The following is a 23625-nucleotide window of genomic DNA, read 5'->3' as shown; positions in this document are numbered from 1 at the left end:
TGTGTGTCCTTAAAGCTGAAGAGAGTCTCTTGTAAGCAGCATATATTTGGGCATTGGTTTTTTAATCCATTCAGCCACTCTATGCTTTCTGATTGGAGAATTTAATCCTTTTACATTTAAAATAATTAATAGGTAAGGACTTATAATGTGATTTTTCTGAATTGTTTTCTGGCTCTTTTGTAGTTTTCTTGTTCCTTTCTTCCTTTGATGTCTTCCTTTGTGAACTGATGATTTTCCACAGTGGTATTTTTTGATTCCCTTCTCTTTATCTTTTGTGTATCTACTGTAGGTTTTTGCTTTGTGGTCACAATAAGACTTATAAAAAGCATCTTACAGATTTAACAGCCTATTTTACTCTAATAACACCTTAACTTCAATTGCATACAAAAATTCTACCCTTTTATTTACCACTCCTTCCACACACACATTTTGTTTTGGATGTCACAATTTACCTCTTTTTGTATTGTGTATTCATTGACAAATTTTGTAGCTACACTTAATACTTTTGTCCTTTAGGCTTTATACTAGAGTTAAGTCCATAGCACACAACCATAATACAGTATTAGAGTTTTCTGGATTTGACTATATACTTATCTTTATACGTGTGTTTTATATGTTCATATGTTTTCATGTTACAAATTAGCATCCCTTTATTTCAGCTTGAAAAGTTCCTTTCAGCATTTCTTGAAGGCAGGTCTAGTAGTGATGAACTTCCTCAGCTTTTGTTTGTTTGGGAAAGTCTTTACCACTTCTCCATTTCTGAAGGACAACTTTGCCAGGGAAAGTGTTCTTGGTTAGCAGTTTTTTTCTTTTAGCATTTTGAATATATCACCCTACTGTTTCCTGGCCTGTAAGTTGCCTGCTGAGAAATCTGCTGATAGACTTACAATGGTTATCTCGTACATGATGATTTTTTTTCTCTTGCTGCTTTTGAAATTCTCTCTTTGTCTTTGATTTTGGACAGTTTTATCATAATATGTCTTGGAAAAGATCTTTTGGGTTGAAATTTTAGAGGGGAACTTTGTGCTTCATGAACTTGGATGTCCAAATTTCTCCCCAGATTTGGGAATTTCTCAGCCATTATTTCTTAAAATAAGTACGCTGCCACTTTCTCCCTTTCTTCTCCGGGACTCTGGTTATGATAATGGTAACTCAGTGGAGATTGTGATGTCACATTTGGCATAATTTTATCAATATCCCAAAGGATAAATATTATTATTTTTTAAATTTTATTTATTTTTATTTTTGGCTGTGTGGTGTCTTCATTGCTGCGCGCAGGCTTTCTCTAGTTGTGACAAGCTGGGGCTACTCTTCGTTGTGGTGCGCAGGCTTCTCATTGTGGGGGCTTCTCTTGTTGTGGAGCACAGGCTCTAGGCACGTGGGCTTCAGTAGTTGTGGCATGCAGGCTCTAGAGTGCAGGATCAGTTGTGGTGCACGTGCTTAGTTGCCCCACGGCATGTGGTATCTTCCCGGACCAGGGCTCAAACCCATGTCCCCTGCATTGGCAGGCGGATTCTTAACCACTGCGCCACCAGGGAAGCCCCAGGATAAGTATTATTATCCTCATTTTATTGAAGATGAAACTAAGGTCCAGTGTCCCACCCAACAACTTATGATTAGAAGCTGTAGAGATAAGACTCCAATGAAAATCTTCCATTTAAATTATTAGTAGACTATATGATTTATGGCAATACACCTTGCACTGGCTTTTGTTTTTGTTTTTTCAGATTCCCAGAATGTTATAAAATTCCCCACATAGCAATTTCATACTCTGTATCCCTTTACAGAATCTCTGCCCATAAAAATGATTGATTCAGCCTTCCCATTGTTTGGGAAGAAGAGTTATGTTTTATTAAGTTAGAAATGAGAAATGAATTATTTATTAAACAAAGCAAAATGAAACATTGACTAGAGGGAGCAAAAAGTATATTGAGCTTCCTGAGAGATGATCTGGGCTTCATTGTTCAAGTTCTAAACATACTAAATACAGAAACAGAGTCAGCAAGCATATCGTGGAAACTATTCATGGACTAGACAGAAAAATATTAACTCATAGAAAGCTCACAGCGTTGATTCTTTTTTTTTTTTTAAAGATAACTAGAAAATCCTAATAATTTTTTTTTTTAATTTATTTATTTTTGGCTGTGTTGGGTCTTCGTTTCTGCGCGAGGGCTTTCTCTACTGGCGGCAAGCGGGGGCCACTCTTCATCGCGGTGCGCGGGCCTCTCACTATCGTGGCCTCTCTTGTTGCGGAGCACAGGCTCCAGACGCGCAGGCTCAGTAGTTGTGGCTCACGGGCCTAGTTGCTCCACGGCATGTGGGATCTTCCCAGACCAGGGCTCGAACCCGTGTCCCCTGCATTGGCAGGCAGATTCTCAACCACTGCGCCACCAGGGAAGCCCCAGCGTTGATTCTTATAGTCAGAGCACCTGTGTGCTTTAGTTTCTACAGGCGATATCACTATTAAAATTGTTTAATCTTTCTGGAGCTCAATTTTCTCATCTGTAGAATAGGAATAATAAAGCCTATTCTTCTCTTGGGGTTGTGAAGCTCAAATGAAATAATAGCCATTACTATTGACTTTTGTGCTCTTCCTAGGACCCTCTGTGGGCAGGCTATATCTTCTTGAGTGAGAGCAAGGGGCACATGTTGCTCCAGTTACTGTGAGCCTACAATTCTTCACCCAGTTCCAACATGTAAGTTCTTCCCCCACGCCACCAAGCTGGGTGTCCTATAATTCAACTCAATTCTGATACTGTGTACTTGGAGACAGCGTCAGATTGCACAGGTTAAAGGCTCAGTCCCCAGGACTAACCTCCACTGAAGATACCAATAATAGTCCAGGCTGTCGCCCATGCTTCTGACCAACTGGCTGTAAATTAGAGCATCCCACAACCCAATCCTTGGGTTTGATTAATTTGCTAGATTGGCTCACAGAACTCAGGAAAACAGTTTACTCACTGGATTACTGATTTATTACAAATGATTTTAAATGCAAATCGACAGCCAGATGAAGAGATTCATAGGGCAAGTGTGTGGGGAGGGGCACGAGGCGTCCATGTTCTCTGAGCATGCCATTCTCCCCAAATCTCTACTTGTTCACCAACCTAGAAGCTCTCCCTCCGAACCTCCTTCCTTCCTTTCTTTTTTTTCTTTTCTTTTTTAATGCAGGCTTCATTACATATGCATGGTAGATTAAATCATGGCCATAGGCAATTAAACTAAATTTCCATCCCCTTTCCCCTCCCACAAGGTCGGGAGTGGTGGGTGGAGGGTGGAGGTGGGGGGAAATGAAAGTTCTGACCCTCCTACAGGCAAGGAGCCCCCATTCTTAGGTGACCTAAGGGCTTTCTGAAATTCACCTCATTAGCATAACAAAAGACACCCTATGGCTCTCCACACTTAAGAAATTCCAAGCCTTTTAGGAGCTCTGTGCCAGGAAAGGGAAAAGAAGACCAAATGCACATTTCTTATTATAAATCATAATATCACATATCCTAAGCCAGCCTTCTCAGGAGAGAAGAGTAAGCCCGTCATTTTTCAGCTTACGGTCCCTTCCATGTAGCAATGCCAGTTGGAAAATAGTCAAGACCATGTGGATATGTCGTTACTTGATTTATTATAGACTGACAATGACCAAGGCCAGGGAAAGAAATATCACTTGTGCCCAGAAGCTCTCACACAAATAGGTTCAATTTAACCCCTTTATAAATAACTTAAGAGTATTTCCCTCTCGACTTCATCCTTTGTAACCTAAATCCCAAGGTGGACCTAGAGGCCACTGCTAGCTCCACCTCTAATTACTATTTACTTCATTTGGGTTTGTGTTGTTCTCATTAGCAGTTGGGAGAAGGCAGGTCCTCACCAAGGCAACCCCAAGTGAGTATGTGTTCAGGCTCTGTGGGATTCCCTGCCCCACTGGGTCACATTCCACCTGTGTTCTTTGCTCAAATGACTGACATGATTTCAAGAATGTAAATAATTCACACTTTTCTCCTCCTTGTGCTATTTGTTTCTTCACAAAATCTTGGTGACCTGAATACATTTCCCTGAATTCATTGTTTTCATACATTCCATTTTTACAACTGACCTCAATATCTTTCCCTCCTTTGATACTATAAACTCCCCAACAGATCCTCACAGGCTCCTCATAGTGAAAAGGCCATGGATAATCATGAGACCCTTCATAAACCTGACATTGCTATTGTTAGATTTGTGTTGCTCATTTGAAACCTAAACCATTAGCAAGGGTGACTAGTTATCCAGACAATAATTAGGACTACATTTTGTCTTTCTTGTTTCCACATTTTTGCTCCTGCCCTTCTACCTCTTTCAATGTCCTCTCCTCTTCCTCCGGAAGGTTTAAATAAACACTATAAACACTTCCTTAATTGTTATAAATTGTCTCTGGCACCTATTGTTTGTAGAATACATTTATTAATTTGCTCAAGAACTGCTTTGCAATATTACTTTGCTTGCTCTGTTTAGCACATATTTATTTTTCATACTCTTCAGTTTTATGTTAATCTCACTTCTCCTTGTCTAGGATTTTTTAAAAATATTTATTTATTTATTTATTTTGGCTGCACTGGGTCTTACTTGCGGCACTCGGGATCTTCGTTGCGGCATGTGGGCTTCTTAGTTGTGGCATGAATGGGTGATCTAGTTCCCCAATCAGGGAACGAACCCAGGCCCCCTGCATTGGGAGCACAGAGTCTTACCCACTGGACCACCAGGGAAGTCCCTCCCTGTCTATTTTAACCTTGAAAACAGGTGTTGATTATACTCTAGGTAATACCACCTTACTCCATCTAATGCCTTCAATTTAGGTGGTCTTTTAGGAATTATTGCTTGTATTTTTGTTTTAAACATATGCTTCCTGCATTTTGTCAAAGGAAATAAAATTGAGCTGGTACTTTAACCATTTCCAACTCTTTCACTCTGTGTGTGTGTATAAAATTTATACGTATATATAATTGTGTATATAGAATTTAAGATTTACTTTTTAATTGAAAAGTTAACAAAGTTGTCATGGGGGTGGTGGTGATGACGGTGGTATCTGGCAGAGCTTCCACAAGTTAAGAATAATTATCGTCCATGTTCAGTGAAAGCTACATACATATCATGCTGTAGTACAATTTAAAAAAATACATTTGATTTTTGTCCCTAGTTCCTGGCACAGAGATCCAAAAACCATTGGAATTTCCTCAGGAGTATCTTTTGCTATTCATTTCAGCCCCTTTCTACCATACTTGAGTTTATGCTAATGAGACGACTTAAGATGGGGTCCTTATATAACTTCAAGATGGGGGCTTGTGACCAGAAAAACCAACCACCTGATTGGAAGGTTGACTTTCAGCCCCATCTCCCAACCACTGAGGAGGGGAGATCAGCTGAAGATGGAGTTTAATCATGTGGCTAATTATTTAATCAAGCATGCCTACGCAATAAAACCTCAATTAAAAAAATCAGCAACGAGGCTTGGGGAGCTTTGTACTTTGTGAACATGACGTGCTGGCAGTGTGGTGGACCCACTCCATGGGAATAGAAGCTCCTGTGCTCAGGACCCTGCCAGACCTTGCATCCTATGTGTCTCTTCATCTAGCTATTCATTTGTATACTTTCTAATAAAATAATTGTAAGTATAGTGTTTTGCTGAGTTCTGTGAGTTGTTTTAGTGAATTATCAAACTTGAGCAGATATATGAAGCCCTGAATTTGTAGCTTGCCAGCATAAGTGTGGGCATGGGGACCCCTGGGACTTGCAGCTGGCATCTGAAGTGGGGGAGGGGCAGTCTCATGGGACTGAGCCATTAACCTGTGAGGTCTGTGCTAACTCCAGGTAATTTGTGTCAGAATTGAATTGAATTATTGGACACCCAGCTGGTATCAGAAAGTTAGTGTCAGAACGTACATGTACTGGGCTAAACACTTTCTATATATTATCTTATCTCATCTTCATAGTAAACCCATGAGGTAAGTGTGGCTGTGGTTATCCTCTTATGCAAATTAGGAGATTCATGCATGTAGACAGTGACTTCTCCAAGACCAGAGGCCTGGTTTCTTGGTGTCAAAGTCCAATGATGTAACATCATACTGCTCCCGAGGTTACAGTCTCATAAGCTGAGGATAACCTGGTTGGTAGTGGGGAAATAAAAGAATGCTGGACACCTCTTTTGCTCATCAGCAAATCCTTTGGGCTCTACGTCTTATTCCACCTATTGCTGCAGTGACCAGTTCAGGACATGCCTTGCCCAGCTTTGGGGGGAATGTACCTCATTCAGACCAGCTACTCCCCTTTTATGCAAATACCTTTGGGAACAACTCAGCAATTACACCCGTGTACCCAAATGAGAAGGGGTGTGGACTCTTAACCAATGAGGAATGGAAGCCAATGGATGGGTAAGTGCTTCCCTACTTTGTCCCTGTGATATGTTTTATAAGACTCTTCAAAAGTCTTACGGGGTCAAACATCAGTTGGTTGCCACATAGGGGTGTCTTACTTTACAACGTATTCCTGTTTTCTTTCTCTTTCCTGCCCTGATGTCCTCTCCCTATCCTACATTCCTGTTCCCTGAAATTATTTTACAAATATACTATCTACATTTTTGCAGGCTCTGCTTTCCAAAGAAACCAGCTGAAGACAAAATACTGTTAACTTCAGCCAGAGAAATATTGATGATATTTTAATGACACAAAGGCACAGAGGTAAATGGGCTCTCACTGAATTTAATGCTCCTGCACAAATTCTGATTTGTGGTGAAACAAAATATGTTGAAACTAATTAAAAGTGTCTCACATCATGGAATTTTTTGAAAGGGATTACCCTGAACTAATAACATCTGACATGATGAAAGGTATGGCAACTGAAAAATTAACAGCAATGAAGCGTGCTCATTAGAACTCATGGAAAAATTAACATGAAAGGATTTCAGAGTAGATAAGACATTCTTTTATGTGAGTTTAAATTGTGTTCTATTTTAAATAAAATTTCAATTTTATTTTATTCTAAATCTGAGGGATTTAGAATAAAAATCTTTGAAAAGTTATTATCTGGCTGGAGAAGGCCAGTGGCTATATCATACTGATGTTTGCATCCTCACTTCATTTGGTGTCTGACACATATTAGACACTTAACAAAATGTGTATTGAATGAACAGAATTTTAAAATTGATGATCAGAGGTTGTAGTGGTTTGAGTTGGCCCACCAAAAACATATGTCCACATTCTAACCCCTGGGCACCTGTAAATGTGACCTTATTTTGAAAAGGGGTCTTTGTAGTAATTAAATGAAGGATCGCAAGATGAGATCATCCTGGATTAATAGGGTAGACCCTAAATCCGATGACAAATGTCCCTAGAGGAAGGAGAAGAAGCAGCAGAGGGGAAGGCCATGTGAAGTTGGAGGAAGAGATTGGAGTTATGCAGCCACAAACCAAGGAAGACTTGGAGCCACCAGAAACTGAAAGAGGCAAGAAAGGGATTCCCCTCTAGATCCTCTGGAGGGAGTGTGACCCTGTCAACAGCTTGATTTCAGACTTCTGGCCTCCAGAGCTGTGAGAGAACACATTTCTCTTGTTTCAAGCCACTAAGTTTGTGGTAATTTGGTATGGCAGCCCTAGGAAACTAATATAGAGGTATCAAAATAAAATAAAACATGTGACAAAAGTTAATGGAACCTAAAAGATGGTTTCAACCATAAAATCGTTCAACAAATATTTGTTGAGCATGTACTATGCACCAGGCATTTTTCTAGGAAAGCTTCAGTGAGCAAAATAGATGGAGACCACTGCAGTCATGGCACTTACATTTTAGCAATATTCTTTCTGATCAGAGAAGCCAATTTATTTAAAACTCCTTTACCCTTAACCAAGATGTGTTTGTGTCCATACCTACATATCAGAACCAATTATTAAACACAGCTAGTGGTAAAGACAGCACTCAGCAAATAGAGATAACACAACAACTTGGGAAGAACTTGTTTTCCATGGAGAATGCAAGCTCTAGATTTTTTAACAATGATAATAAAAGGAAGACATTCAGGATTTTATGACCTCTAGATTTCTATTCAGCTGATGGGATAGACTGGGTTTGTCCACTCAGCTGCAGTGGAATGTTGACCTCCTGTGAACAAGGACAAGGGTTTCTGCTATAAAGAAACAGTATTCCAGTTTTGGGGGAAGAAATCAAGAAAATTTTTCTCAAATTTGTTTTTCTACAATGCTTTTAAAAATACAATGTTTCTTAAACTTTTGACAGGTGCCATTGATTATCTGCCAAGGAGGAGCAGCCAACTACTAGAGCAATGAGCATAACAAACCAATACCAAGGGATAGGCTTGGTTCAAAAGCCTTTGTGTGTCTATTTGGATTTTATACTTGTGATTGTGATATACTATTGTCTTTCATACTGTATAAATTTAATTAAATTAATTTACAAATTAATTTAATTTTAATTTAAATTAATGATTTCAATCAAAATAAATGTAAAATAATCAAGCATATAATTTTGGGCTAAATTATTATCTATAAGATTGGAATAAAACATACCAGTAGTTCATCATATTCTGGGGAAAGCACTTTGATTTCCAAGTACTTTAATACTAGAACAATTGAAGAGGAAGCAGAGCAAAGCTCTAAAATACTGGAAAGAAAACACATAAAATAAGAGATCAAATCCTAGAAAACTAATAATTCAGTGCTTACAGATGAATCAGAAAACTTCTTTATATTTCAACATTCAGTATTGAACATAAATGTATTTAACTTCTATGAATTCAACTTGGCAAACACACACACACCCTTTTCAATTACCACGTGCCATTTCATTGATCGAGGGTCAGTGTGAAATGGGAATCTGTTCCCTCAGCGTCCTAAGCCCCTGAATTCCGTGTGTGTGTGTGTGTGTAGCTGAGTTGAATATAATTCTTGTGTTTAAAGGTACATCATTTTTCATACAGCCTGTCCCCTGATGCCAAGCCAACAATTGTCACCAGCCTTTATTCAGGCCTTTAACTGTATTAAATTCTTTGAAGAGGATATAGACTGTCTTTAGGGGTAATTTGAGGGTTTTTTTAAAAAGTAAATTGATGCTGGAATTTCTGTCTCATACAGAATCTAAACTCAAAAAGAAAAAGAAAGAAAGAGAATCTATTTAACATGATATTGAACAAAGCCAAAAATATAAAAAATGATGACTGTAGCCCTAGCAAACAGCTTGACTGCAATCTTATGAGAGAACCCAAACCAGAATCACCCAGCTAAGCTACTTCTGGAGAAACACTGAGAAAATAAGTGTTTGCTGTTTTAGGCTGCTAAATTTTGGAGCAATATTTTTGTGCAGCAATAGATAACTAATAAGGTATATATTTAGATTTGAAGAAAATGTAGCTTTTGAATATTTTGAAATCCAGCGGGAAAAGATATATGCAAAAAGCAACTATAAAACAATGTGAGAAATGCCGTAATTGGGCAGGTCACTAGTGGGCCAAATAATATTCAGGAGCAAAAATTCCATTCCATTCCAGATCACTAGAGGAGGACTACATATACTCTACTAGGCAAAGAATTATCTGCTCCCAACAAAAAAGTTCCCTACTTTAAGTCCAAGGCAAAAAAAGGAATAATTAGAGGAAGGAGCTGGGAAGCACAAGGAAAGGCCACTGACTTTTATCAGTTACTTACTATGTCCTGTGTGCTTTATGTACATGACCTTAGGCAGTTTTCATACCAGTTGTATTAGGTAGGTATAGTTTTTTAGTCTTATAGATGGGCAGTAAGTGGTGGAGCTAAGATCTGAGTATGTGGGCTGCTGGCTCCAAAAGCTTATTTTTGTTCTACTGCACCAAACTACTCTCTTCCTTACCCCTCAGGTTCTCATGATGCTCAGTGGAATATCTAGACATGCAAAGCCTTTCCTTTTGGAGTATTCCACAGCATTTGGCAAAGGTAATCACTAAAACTATGCTGAAAGTCAGGCTCTCTGGCCTGTAGTAGACAGGGGCTTGAATTTTCTTACAAGTGAATTGCCATCAGACACGTGTTAAAATTTCATAGGAGTTGGGCAAATATTTCAGGAAGGTGGAAGAATTAAGCAGTGAGTAACAGTGACCTAACCAATAGGTTTTCTTCTTCTCAGTTCCTTAACTTTATAGACAAACAATTCTTTCCAGTCTTATTAACCTTCCCGAAGTAATCCAAATGGAAATGTTCCTGTCATCTTTGCCTTGAGAGTTATCATTATGTTCGAATTTCTAAAAGCCTTTGAGTAATTAAGAATAAGCAAAAGACATTTCTTTTCCAAGAAAAACATATCGACAGCTGAAATTTCTTTGGGAACATAAACTTTAGCATCACTCTTATTGCTGATGATCTGTAATTCTGTGAAATTAGACTTGTGAAACTGAACTGAAAGGAAAATGGTTATTACCAAATGAGGAATGGTTCAATTGGCCCAGATAATTATATAGTCAGGATAGTGAGCCATCTACTTCTGCACCTTGAGAGGTGCTCTAAAAGGTTACCCCACCAATGATTCCTTCATTGTTTTGTTAAAACACCCACAATTCCTATGATTAGAGTCATTCCTTTTGTGTTTCTTCAAGGCTTAATCCTAAACTTGGATGGGTAAGGGTCACATGTTCAGCAAACAAAACAAAAACAACAAAACACCAACCCAGGGACTTCCAGTATGAGCAAATCTGTATAAGTAAACCTCTTTCTTCTTCAATTCCTGAAACTATATAATATTTTCAAGGAGAATAAAAAAAGCACACCCACTCCCCCATAGATTCCATCTTCTCTGAAAGTAGGAGACAAATATGATCCACAGACTGTGAAATAAATAAAGCAGCAGAGATGAGCAACGGCTGAAAGAAGAAAGGGAAGGAAAAAAGCAAGAGATTAGTAAACTAAAGACCCAGAGAAAAACAGATCTCAGAAAGCACTGTTAAGAATACACTTGTTGGGCTTCCCTGGTGGCGCAGTGGTTAAGAATCCACCTGCCAATGCAGGGGACACGGGTTCGAACCCTGGTCTGGGAAGATCCCACATGCCGTGGAGCAACTAGGCCCGTGAGCCACAACTACTGAGCCTGCGCATCTGGAGCTTGTGCTCCGCAACAAGAGAGACCGCGACAGTGAGAGGCCAGCGCACCGCGATGAAGAGTGGTCCCTGCTTGCCGCAACTAGAGGAAGCCCTCACACAGAAACGAAGACCCAACACAGCCAAAAAAATAAAATATAAATAAATAAATAATTAAAAAAAAAAAAAAAAAAAAAGAATACACTTGTTGGGGGTCTTCCCTGGTGGCGCAGTGGTTAAGAATCTGCCTGCCAATGCAGGGCACACGGGTTCGAGCCCTGGTCTGGGAAGATCCCACATGCCGCGGAGCAACTAGGCCCGTGAGCCACAACTACTGAGCCTGCGCGTCTGGAGCCTGTGCTCCGCAACAAGAGAGGCCGCGATAGTGAGAGGCCCGCGCACCGCGATGAAGAGTGGCCCCCGCTCGCCACAACTAGAGAAGGCCCTCGCACAGAAACGAGACCCAACACAGCCAAAAATAAAAATAAATTAATTAATTAAAAAAAAAAAAAGAATACACTTGCTGAACCTGATGGGCTCATGTGAAGTGACTATGGACAATATAGATATGTTACAAACTACAAAAATTGGAGTGAAGCTAGGAGTTAGAATAGATGTGCTGATTGTCTCATCTATAGTAACTCTGATTTAAATGACATCATTAAAAGTTGACTAATCAAGCAATAGACATACACATTTTTAATAGTATAAATAACAGTAAGAAACATAATATTATTGATTTAAGTTGAGTGGTGGAGGAGAGAAAGGGATGCAGAAGAAAGAGAAAACACTATTTTTATTATTTCTCATAGCAGAGGACTATTATGCACTGGCTAAATGCATTAATAAGGGTAATCACCAGAACAGAGCTACAAACCTTCCAAAAACTCAGAGCTATAGACAGAAAGCAAACCAAAGGAAACAGACTACATAAAGTCTTTAAAATATCTAAAAACAGAAAATATGAAACAGAACCAAGAGCAAACATATGCCATCTCAGTAAATATAAATGGGTTTAACCTACATATTAAAATAAGAATTTTAGATTAGACTGGATAATAAAACAAAAGCAAATTCTATCAATATGTCATATATAAGGGACACACCAAACAAAGTGATTCAGGATGCTTAAAATAAAAAGATGGGCAAAATCTACCAAAAAGGGGCACATTTTATCAATAAAAAAATGAAGATTTATGATCATAATATCAGAAAAGTGTGACTCAGCCCCATTTGCAGTACTTTGTAGTTTTGAAGAATGCAAAAAATATATCATTTATAAATATATATGTATCAAATAACATAGCAACAGCAATCATAGAGCAAAAATTATAGATGATAAAAACAGAAATAGAAGCATGTTGTTGTAGAAGACTTCAAATCAACTGTTAGTTTATAATAGTTTGAGTGGACAAAAAATATGAAAGGATATAGAAGGTTTAAATAACACAGTTATTTATGTGTTTGGTATGTATCAAACCATACCCTGAAAATAGAGCGCATGTATTTTTTTCAACAGCCCATGAAATACTCATGAAAATTGACCACATTAAAAAAAAAATTAAGACACAAAAAAACTTCAGTAAATTCCGAAAGGTAGAAATACTTGAAAATCCTTTAATAAACCAGTTTCTTCAAATTCCCAAACAGTTTCGCATTATTAATTGTTCTCATTTTAAAATTTAAAATATGGAATGCATAGTAGTAGAGGAACATACAACTTGACTGTACCATAAACACAGCATTAGCTTGCATACAAATACATTTTTTTTTTTTTTTTTTTTTTGCCGTGACACACGGCTTACTGAATCTTAGTTCCCCGACCGGGAATTGAACCCGTGCTCTGAGCAGTGAAAGTGTGGATTCCTAACCACTGGCCCACCAAGGAATTCCCCCAAATGCATTTTTAAGGAGAAAAACGAAAGAAATCTAAGTGCAGGAGAATGCTGGGTTTGTATTTTGCTAGTTCTTCGGGGTAATATTTTTATATCTACAGGAATAGCCTTAACATTATTCTAGAACTATTTACATAAATATTTATGGAGCTTAAAACATTTGGGAAGACCTCTAAATTATCACCCAAAAAAGAATACAAACAGCAACTTCATAATTATATCTACAATTTACTGAATGCTACTATGTCCCAGGCATTATCTACTTTACTATATCTTTATTTCCATTTCTATCACTTGTTTAAAAATTCCTCATTTAATCCCTATTACAACATTTAAAGTTATCTATTATGTCTCCATAGAGCAAAAAACTAAGGCTTAGAAAAATTAATTAACTTTGCAAATATCACACAAATAGTAAGCTACAGAACCAATATTTGTATGTAGATCTATACATTTCTAAGTATTTTCTTTTAAACAGTATCTACTATTAAAGTTAGATATACAACTAATCAAAATAAACACATATTTGTACCATAATTTGAGAAGGTTTTGGGTTCTAGAAAACACAGATTGGCATTAGTTACTTACCTGGCATAGTTATTTTATGTAGATAATCACAAAATTTTTTGCTTCCATACTTGCTTTCTTCTTTGTGGTCTTCCTGCTGAAACAACCTCAGAATTTCCTGTATCACTGAAACTGAAGAAAAGAGAGGGCCTATTTTTAAGAAATTAATATCTAATGATTAGTATTATAATTTATATATGCTTATTGTGGATAACTTGGAAAAGACATATTAAAAAAGTATGAGGTCAAAATTACCTAGTGCCATTTAGCTGTAATTCCTGTGTATATGTTGCTTATATAAACTTCCAGAAAAAAGTTGGGTTACAAAATCGGGCACCTTTGACAGGGTATGCAGAACAGTTTTCTTTCTTTCTTTTTTTTCCTGATAAAAACATTTTTACAACATCAAAGAATTAAAGTGTTTAATATTATATATCATAGTGAATGATACTAAATATCTGTGGTTTTAAGACGTGAGTAAAATGTTTTGAGGTTGACCTTTTTTTTTTTTTTTAAATTAATTAATTTATTTTTGGCTGTGTTGGGTCTTCGTTTCTGTGCGAGGGCTTTCTCTAGTTGTGGCAAGCGGGGGCCACTCCTCTTCGCGGCGCGCGGGCCTCTCACTCTCGCGGCCTCTCTTGTTGCGGAGCACAGGCTCCAGACGCTCAGGCTCAGTAGTTGTGGCTCACGGGCCCAGCCGCTCCGTGGCATATGGGATCTTCCCAGACCAGGGCTCGAATCCATGTCCCCCACACCAGCAGGCAGACTCTCAACCACTGCACCACCAGGGAAGCCCCCGAGGTTGACCTTTTGTAAAACTTAACAAACTTGAATCATTTCAAAGACAATGTTGGAATTCATGCTAGGATCTTGTTCAACTAAAGTTTTTATGTTGCATAGTTTAAACTGTTTATTTTCTGACATTATCAAGCATGATAAATTAAAGATTATGTCTCAATAGCCAATTATAGATATTCTAAATTAAAGAGTGCCTTTATCACTGTAGTGAAAACCATTTTAAGCACTTTGAAATTTTTGCAGGTATTATATAGATACTCTTGAAGTTTCAACAGTCAAGAATATACAAAAATATCTCAGTAAACATTTATTTCAGTTTATGTATTCAATTATGAGTAGCTTCTTAAGCAAGAATAAAGATTCTTTATTCCCTATTTTCTTTACAAATGTTTCATGTGACAACTTTTGTAAAAATCTTGTAGTAGGCTTAAAGAGTGTTAGTATTTCATATTTTAGTTTGTTGCCACTTAATTGAACAGACATGAATTTAAGAATAAAAAGCATATAATTATGAAAATAATCATCAGTTATGTTTTCCTAATACTGCTTTCTATACCTGAAATGATTATTAAGTTGTAAATTATTTTATTAAAAAAAAGAAATACTCAAAAGTGTTCGATGAATGAATGAACGTTCTTGAGCACTTACCATGTTTTATTTTGGGTTCTCCTAAAAAACAGGTCCTGAGACAAGGATTTGAGAGTAATTTGGGAACTAATTTGAGTGTAAATTGGGAAGGTTTCAAGATAATTTAGGAGGTGAAGGGAACACAGGTTGGGGATCTTCTAAGTGAGACAGGGGAAGAAAAAGGAACCAGTGACATGTGTCTCACTGAGCCAGCTACTGTTATGGATGACTGGAGCTTGAGTCTGCTGGGGAAATTCTGTAAGCTAGTGTAGGATACATCAGGGTCAAAGGAACTTGACCTACCTGAATATCAAAGGAACTGGGACATTTATACACCAACTGGCAGAGGGGGCTCCGGAAGACAGTGAAAACCCTGAGGGAAAGAAAGGCAGAGGCTGGCTGTTGAAAGTTGGGCCAGGGTGCACTGAACTACTAAGAGGAGTAGGGGGATGCAGATGGGACACGAGCAGCACCTGATTTTCGGTGTATGGAAGTATAGCATCAATAATTGAGGAAAGCTAAAATCAAAATGGATGAGTTTTTCTGAGCACACAAGTTGGATTGAGCACAAGTATAAAATCAAAGTTTTTTTTTTTTTTTTCCCAAAGCTCCCTTGTCTTGTTTTTTTTTTTCTTTGTTCTTGCCCTACAGGTTTTCCCAACCAGAGCCCCCACTGCCAATGGGTGAATAAATATCCTAGTCACTTCCACCAGACTACGCTGTGCAGTTCTTCAATACTCAGTCTTGTCTCGATTGTGCCTAGAGCCCTTCCTTAGAATAGTTTGCACAATCTTTCCGCATTCTGAGAGCCTGGGATGTAGTATTAAGATTGGCTTCCATTTTAGGCTTCCTGGTTTTCTTTGTAATTTGTCCCTGCTGTTTTTAAAGAGATTTGCATTGATTTTGTCTCGTGCTAGTGGATGCCTAGAGGAACTTAATTGAAAAGGGACTGTGAACAACTTGGTAATGTGGGAAATGTAATGTAGGGGGTAAAATGAAAAATATTTAGCACACAACATGGTGAGGACACTTAGCAATCGCCATGGACTCTTGACTGAAGGTTGGTTCTCTACTCCGCCAGAGTTAACTTTCTGGTAGCTGGCTGATTCTCGGGCTTCAAGGGAGAGAGGCTGGGATGACTGGGATAACCTGAGGATTACCTAAGGGGCTCATAGCCATGGCTAACTACCAATTGGCACTTAAATATTATAATATTTTAACAAACTAAGTGCTGGCTGAAACTCAGCCCTGCGTATAACCTAGATAAAAACTTTGTCAATATTTACTTCTTTGAATTGGGTTTTTTGCCTGCACCTGTTTGCAGATGGGAAAAGGGAGTCTACAGAATCTCCCAAATGCCTGTAATTCACACTAGTTGTGGTCTAGTGACAGTAGGCGGTATGACCTCTAAAGTGACAATATGGACTGGATTAGTCTAGATGGGTATCTTAAAACCCTTGCTCCGATGCCATTTCCAAACAACAATCGGTTGTGAAAGTTTATCTACTTTTGTATGTAAGGTTATCAAGGAAAAGCTACAGGCTACTTTTTCTCTTTTTTAAAAAATATTATTTATTTTTGGCTGCATTGGGTCTTCGTTGCTGCTCACGGGCTTTCTCTAGCTTCCCCGAGCGGGAGCTACTCTTTGTTGCAGTGCGCGGGCTTCTCGTTGCGGAGCACGGGCTCTACGCACAAGGGTTTCAGTAGTTGTGGCGCATGGGCTTAGTTGCTCCGCAGCACATGGGATCTTGACAGACCAGGGATCGAACCCATGTCCCCTGCATTGACAGGCTGATTCTTAACCACTGTGCCACCAGGGAAGCCTACTTCTTCTTGAACGTGTGATCCCCTGATGCCTGCTACACATAACAAATTCCTGAAGGAAAATACCAGAATATGGATGAGCTGAATACCAAAATCTGGGTTGATTTTTCTTTTCTTTCTTCTTTTTTTTTTGGCACCCAATCTCTTTTATGGAGTGGGGGGAGTCGGGGGAGGCCCTGAGGGGGAGCTCTCACTGCACAGCTTGTTCATTAGCGCTGCTTCCTGGGTCCTGCGGCTTCATCACATCCGGCAGCTCCGGTGGGCTGGAGAAGGGCTTGATGGGCAGGGTCTCAAATGCTTCACCTGCCTGTAAGGCTAGCCCCACCCGCGGCTGGGTCTGGCTGGTGAGGCCACACTCACCCAATATCTTGCCATCGTCCAGAAACCGGTGGCGCTTGTACAGCCGCTGCTCGTCTGGCAGCTGCTTAAGGATGCCCTCGACGATGTGCTTCAACAGGAACATGGTGCTGGACTCTTTGCCTTCCATGAAGATGATGGTCTTGAGGTGCCGGATTTTGAGGAACACGTCCACACCGGCTACTGCCTCTCCCCTTCGACGAGCCGGCAGCTCCGCCCCCTTCCTGGCAGCCCACACGCCGGCCCCCAGGGTGCCCGAACCCGGTGGCCCCGCCCCGCCCCGCCCCGCCTGCGTTGATTTTTCTAATCAAGGGGAAGTGAGTAATTTGGAAAGCTAAGGATTTAAATGGGTCATGAGCTTTCTCTTAGAAATAAAGAATTTGGTATTTCTCTGTTTCCAACATGTGTAATAGATTCTGAAGGAGATTCTGAGAATCTATGGTGCTGTTAAGCTGAATCCATTGTACAAATAAATAGTGTATAATTATTGCAAAATGTATAATTTTCAATTGTATATTCGTGGATTTAAATCACTTCTGATGTGACTTTCCCCTGAGGCGATTTTTCTGATTTCATGTTCATGCTTTTTTATTAAAATTGTTGCAAAGAAAAAATATCCTCCAAAACTTGGAAGAAAAAAAAAAGATTGTGTCACCTTGGTTTTTATTTTTAGACAATGTCCTGTTCCTAGGTCAAAGTTGGCAAGTTTTGTTTGTTTTCTGTAAAGGGCCAGATAGTAAATATTTTAGACTGTGTTCACCACCTGGTCTCTATTCAACTCTGCAGCAAAAGCAGCCACGTATAGTACGTAACAAATGGCTGTGGCAGTGTTCCAACAAAACTTTATTTACAAAAAACAGGTGGTCAGCTAAGCCCAACTATAGTCTGCTGACCCCTGCCCTAGAGTCACAAGATATACAAGTTTGTTTGATTTGCCATTTACTGTTGATTAAGGCTCAGACAACTCACAACTTTGTAAAGTTGGATGTTCCTTTATTGGAAACTGGTAAGATATAAATGATTTTGCCCAATATTAGGCAAATAATTTTTGTGCAATGAAAATTATTTTTGCCTGATAATAACACGAATGATTTTTCTTATGTAGAAAAGTTAGTCCCAAAGACTGGTCTTATTTCTGGTAGGACAATGACCAATTTTGCATCTAACTTTGTGATTGATCACAGCATTCTTCCTTTTCTTCATTGATTATATAATCATTAGTTCTCTGTATTTTTATTTTTATAGAGCCAGAAATGGTATGATATTTATTTATTTATTAATTATAAATTTATTTATTTTTGGCTGTGTTGGGTCTTCGTTGCTGTGCGTGGGCTTTCTCTAGTTGCAGCAAGCTGGGGCTACTCTTTGTTGTGGTGTGCGGGTTTCTCATTGCAGTGGCTTCTCTTGTTGCAGAGCACGGGCTCTAGGTGCGTAGGCTTCAGTAGTTGTGGCACACAGGCTCAGTAGTTGTGGCATGCAGGCTCAGTAGTTGTGGTGCACAGGCTTAATTGCTCCACGGCATGTGGGATCTTCCCAGATCAGGGATCAAACACCTGTCCCCTGCATTGGCAGGCAGATTCTTAACCACTGCACCACCAGGGAAGTCCTCCCTGTATTCTTTTCTGAACCAACTTTGTCATCCTGCTGTCTCCCTCATTAATGAGTTTAATAAAACTTAGATTTCTGCTCATTATGGTTTTATATAAGAATTGCAATCTATGAAACACTTGGAAAATTATACTTTGGATATCATTCTGTTAAGATATTTACTTAGATTAGACCCCATGTTCTTGTCCTTCAATTTTATGACCTGGGAGAGGAAGAAAAAAATGTTCTCAACTGGCGATTCTAAAATAATGGAACTAAGAGCTAAAGATAAGTAAAAACTGTCTGAATGTGATACAGAAGCCATGGGTGCCTTGGATGGAGCAACCATTTAATCTAAATGCTGGGATGAGGCTTCAAGTTTGGCGATAGTAAAAAGTGTAGGAGACCAGAATGTGCGACCCCAAAATATACCTCTTTAGCATAAATGTCAATATTTAGAATTGACTATTTTGAGAAACAGCAGACACAGGAGAAGTTCTGAAAACAGGGTATAAGTTGTCTTTTTGTAAGGGAAATTTCCATTTGTAAAGGAAATTTCCATTTGTGAAGGTGTCTTCCTCTCTGTACCAGGAAAAGAAGGATGGCTCTAAATCACAAGAAACTCATCAATAGAAAAGGAACAGTCTTAAATCCGCATAACAAACCTTACGCTTCTTTACATACTTTTCCTGGTCACCTTCCCATAACTTACCTCCCCACACCCCCACCCCACACCCTTCTTCTTTCGTTTTAAGTGAAGATGGCATTTAGGCCCAAGTTCTAGCCACCTCTTTGAGTTACTCATCTGTGAGTTTCTCCCATGTATATATGAGATATACATGTTGATAAACTTCTGTTTGTTTTTCTCTTGTTAATCTGTCTTTCATTACAGGATCCCCAATGGAGAGCCTAAAAGGAAAAGATTTCTTCTCTCCTACAAAAGCATAGGCATGTGTTTTAAGTTCTATTATAATTTGATAATGTGCCTAGGATAAACCTCTCACATCAGTTTCTATTTTCTGGCAACATTTATCTCAAGATTGCAGGTATTTTACCCACTGGAAGTAATCAGCACACTTCTCTAATGTTACCTTTACTTCCATACACTGAAAGTGAAACAGAATTAAAGTAGCTTTCAAGTGTATGCTAAAACCATTCATTTAATAATTTTTTCTAAAAAAGCAACCCTCAGGGGAATTTGAAAATTCCAACTACAGTTCCCCCTTTGGCTCACAGCAAAGACTGTACCTGCTTTCAAGAGAGGCTGAACCTTTGAAGGACAGCTGAGTTCATGCCAATCAGCAGGGAGTGGCAAAATGAAATGAATTTTTTTTCACATTAGACTAGATGGTGTAGTGCCAAGCTGAAAAATAGACTGTTTCATTTTGGATTCATGTTTTTTTTTTCCTAGTCTTTGATTTGACTTGAAAGTCAAACTGAATGTCTGAGATAAAAATGTCATGCAGATCATAACTCAGTTCTCCTGGGTTCATTGGAGATGGACACAGTTGAGACTCTTGACTGAGGTATAGAGAGGTCAGTTCAGCTATGCTGTTCCCCAGCCATCCCCTGCTATTCCTCACTCCAAAAGAGTAGTTCACTTTATTATGTCCAGTTGAACCTCAGGTAAGAGGTTCAGCTGGGCTCCTAGGAGCTTAAAGACAGTCAATTCATGAAAGTATTAAAGGATAAATATTGAGAAAAAATAAACCCACATACATATTTAAAATGGACACATGTCAAAGATTTTATTTAATTCATTAATTAATGAGGGAACCAGTAAGATGTTACCACCAGTTCAAAGGAGACTCCAAAAAGAATACACATATGTAGGCTATCAGGAATGATGCAATGAATTTAGATTTGCTTAACTTGTGCCAAAATAGCTTCTTCCACAGAGAAGGAGGAAAATTAATTGAACCTCCTCCAAATTCATTTGCATATTTGTGGACAAGAATCATTTGTATCTCTTTCAGTTCTCTAAAACTTACAGATTTGTAGAAAACATTAATGCAATGAAAGGTGTAAAGACCCCATAAAATCAGATAACTTGGAGGGGTATGCTAGACAATGCCTAGTTTTCCATTGAAAACATCAGGAATTTTTTTAGCTGTATTTCAGTCCTTCATAATTTTTCCCTACAAAAGAAAACCTGACTAACATTATGTTTGTATCTCTAAGGTTATATAAAACAAAAAAGGTGATAGTGTTCTTCTCCTGCATCTGTTTGCCAAAAACAATCAAAATAGGACAACAAATGGACTAAGTAGCAGATAGTTGAAAGCTGGAGAAATCAAATGGAAGGAAAGTAAACTTTAAAATATCCTTTGCTTAATCATTGTCTTTATAGCACATTACTTTGTGTTTCACGTTGTGGAAAATTTTAAGAGAAACACTACATGGGTGAGCTGTCCTTTAAGCTACACTGTTTTGATTTCACAACCTTTCAGCCTTTTGGAATGTCAGGGAAAGCACCATGAATCTTTTAACCCTGAATCAAAAGCTTTGGAGAATAATATGAAAGTCTTATGACAATTTTTCATGGAAGAATTAGGAGACACCACACTGCATTCAATCCAGCAAGCCTTCCTAACAACTCTTCTTACACACCTCCCCCCCACCCCAAAATTCCAATCCTAATGGCTGTTCCTGAATCTCTTCTCTCTCACCTATGTTCCAAAAGCCTTTAGTTGTGCTAGCTTTAGCTTATCTCCCTACCATTTCTTTTTTTGTTTTTATAAAAAGTAATTTCATCTTCTCATCTTCTTCAAGTTTTCTCTCCTTCTACTATGCCTCTCAGCACAATGTCCTGGCAAACGAACCAAGCAAATACTATATCCTTTGAAGTGAATGAAGAGGGATACTACAAAAACTTGTAATTTGATATGTTCCTTCATGCCACACTTTATTTTCAACTTAAAGATTAAATCTCTTTGCTATATACCTTGGAATATAATAGCTGCCACATCATAATTTTAAGTAGGTATACCACACAAGATAATGATTTTTATAAAAATGATAACATTTATTAAAAAAAGGATTCCTAAGCTTTTTCTGAATGTTCACTGGGTTCCTCCTGACACTCTCAAAATTCGGGCAGGCAAAAGGACTGTATTAGTTTTCTAGTGCTGCCATAACAGAGTACCCCAGAATGGATGGCATAAACAACAAAGATTTATTCTCTCACAATTCTGGAGGCTGGAAGTCCAAGATCAAGGTGTTGCCAGGGTTGATTTCTTTTGAGGCCTCTCTCCTTGGCTTGCTGTCTTCTCCCTGTGTCTTTACATGGTCTTCCCTCCATGTGTATTTGTATTCCAATCTCCTCTTCATTTAAGGACACCAGTCACATTGGATTAGGGCCTACACTAATGACTTCATTTTAACTTAATTCCCTCTTTAAAGACCCCATTTTAAAACACAGTCACATTTTGCGGTACAGAAGGTTAAGATTTCAACATATGAATTTTGGAGGGCCATAATTCATCCCTCAACAAGGACTGTTCTTTCCATTTCAGTAGAAGAAGAATGTCAGGTGTTCAGGGACTAAGTGACCTCTGAACAGTCTAAGGAACACAGCCAGCACATCCAATTGATAACCTGTACTATGGATTTCTTTAAGTCATTCTTAGAAGAAAGAGTTGTTAGAGTACAGACCTTCTTAGAGGTTCAGAGTTGGCATTATAGAACAAGAAAGCAATGCTTTTTTTTTGTCTTTAATTTAAAGATATAAATGATGGACATATGCCAACCTTATAAATATCCTTCAAGGTATCTAGGTTAGCTATTCCATAGCTGGTCTAAATATTCATGCAAAAGTATTATAGGTATTTTTTTGTGTTTTTTAACAACTGTATTGAGATATAATTTACATAGTATAAAGTTCAGTAGTCTAAAGTGTACAATTATCATGAATATTTATGTGTGTAATTATGTGGGAAAGTATTCTGCACTCTATGTAGATTAATTTTAATCTCTATGATAACTCTACAAGGTTGACATCACTGGCATTTATAGATGAGGACATGAAGCTTAGAAATGGAAATAACTTTCTTAGATTCTCCCAGCTAATAAGTAGGAGAGTTGGTCATTCAAACCCAGGTCTATGGGGTCTAAAACCTAGGCCCTATACACCACACCACTCAGCTAGTCCTTTCCGTTTTACCATATGTAACACATTCTCATTGTATGGAAATCAAAGAGCACAGCTAAATAAAAAGAAAATAAGAATCATTTGTAATCCTTACCCAGAGTTTACCAACTATAACCATTTTGATATGTACCCTTACAGTTGTTTTCCCATTCATATGTGTCAAGCACATATAACTTCATACACATAAACTCAGTTGTATCTTTATTTTCTTCAAATAAAATTAAGTGTATCTCTGACCTTCATCCTACAATGTTGTCAGGAGATCCTGGTAAGTATTGAGGCTCCTGATCTTCCTTGAGGTCAAAGAGAAAATTGGGAGATTTGTGTACTACTGGGAGAGTAGAGGGAGGCCTCTGATCTTCAATCTAGCATGGCAGCCTTCATTATTGTCTATGGTTCAGCAGTTCAGGAGAACAGGAACTGTACTGCTTCGGGGCCCAGAGGAGCACAGAGAGCCTTGCTCCAGTGGGAGGCTCAGTGCCAGTTTTAGCTTCCTTCTGAGGTCTTGTTACCACCTAAGGGTATTGAGAAGCGTGGGGTCTGGGTCCTCCAGCTCACTGTGCACCTCACTCTACTTTAAGGATTTCCCTTTATCTGTCTGTCACTCTTTCTCCTGCAATTCCTTCTCCCATTGTATAATCCTTTTTCTTTTTTTAACATCTTTATTGGAGTATAATTGCTTTACAATAGTGTGTTAGTTTCTGCTGTATAACAAAGTGAATCAGCTTTACGTATACATA

General features: G+C 38.5%; 1 pseudogene; it reads right to left on the bottom strand.

Annotated features, from left to right (window-relative positions):
• Nucleotides 1–16981: 16981 nt before the first annotated feature.
• Nucleotides 16982–23003, bottom strand: LOC132349850 (elongin-B-like; annotated as a pseudogene).
• Between the last annotated feature and the right edge of the window lie 622 nt (nucleotides 23004–23625).

Source organism: Balaenoptera ricei, chromosome 15 (assembly GCF_028023285.1).
Source record: "Balaenoptera ricei isolate mBalRic1 chromosome 15, mBalRic1.hap2, whole genome shotgun sequence".
In the NCBI taxonomy this organism is placed as follows: Eukaryota; Metazoa; Chordata; class Mammalia; order Artiodactyla; family Balaenopteridae; genus Balaenoptera; species Balaenoptera ricei.
This window is presented reverse-complemented; position numbering and strand designations above follow the sequence as displayed.